We start from the raw sequence: 944 nt of genomic DNA, 5'->3' as shown, positions 1-944 counted from the left end.
TATAAACATGATCTCTTTTGGGTGAGCGTTCTGTGTCTAGTTCTGGAAATTGTATTTTGTAAGCGACAGACTACACTGATGATCTTGCAGATATTTGCATACATAAATATTAACAAGTGAAATCATGGTACGTAGGTAATCATTCTTTATTTTGTATATTTTCGTTTGTCTTGCTCATTTTTACATTGTGGTGTTTTGTTGAAATTTTTCTTGAGAAAACACTCTTCATGGTAATGGCTATTTCACGTCTATATTTAGCATATTAGGAGTCCACTTTAGTGGTCATTCCTCTTAATTTTGTATGTAATATAATTTTCAATCTTCAGATTTTTTAGATATGCTAAGCTGACCCCTAGGTAGTGGAAGCTATCAACTGCTTCTAGTTTCTCCTCCTGACAAGTGATGGAGCCTGTTGGACATGTGGCAAGAATGGATGAGGATAGCTGTGTGAAAAAGTGCCACACCCTAGCAGTTGAGGGAACCTGTGGAAGAGGTAGACCCAGGAAGACCTGAGATGAGGTGGTGAAACACAACCTTTGAACTTTAGGACTCACCGAGGCAATGACCACTGACCTGGACCTTTGGAAATATGCAGTACATGAGAAGACCCGGCAAGGCAAGTGAGAGCATAATCTGTGACCTCTGCCAGAAGTGTAGCCAGCTCACTTATTCGTATCTTTACTTCATTTGACACTAAAAACTCTGCTTGTGAAGATCTGTTGAGGCAAGTGAATTTGCAATTTGAAATCTGAAATCGAAATCGAACAGAATCCGACGACTGGCATCCATGCCAACCTCTCCTTCATTGGACACTAAACTCTACTTGCGAAGACCTGTTGGGGGAAGTGAAATCGAAATCGTAATTGAACCATACTCAATGGCTGGCACCTGCGCCAGTGGAGCACTAACAGCACTGTCCGAGCATGTTCATTACCAGAGCAGCT

The sequence above is a fragment of the Octopus bimaculoides genome, chromosome 1 (assembly GCF_001194135.2).
Source record: "Octopus bimaculoides isolate UCB-OBI-ISO-001 chromosome 1, ASM119413v2, whole genome shotgun sequence".
Lineage (NCBI taxonomy): Eukaryota > Metazoa > Mollusca > Cephalopoda > Octopoda > Octopodidae > Octopus > Octopus bimaculoides.
Note: the sequence above shows the minus strand (reverse complement) of the source record.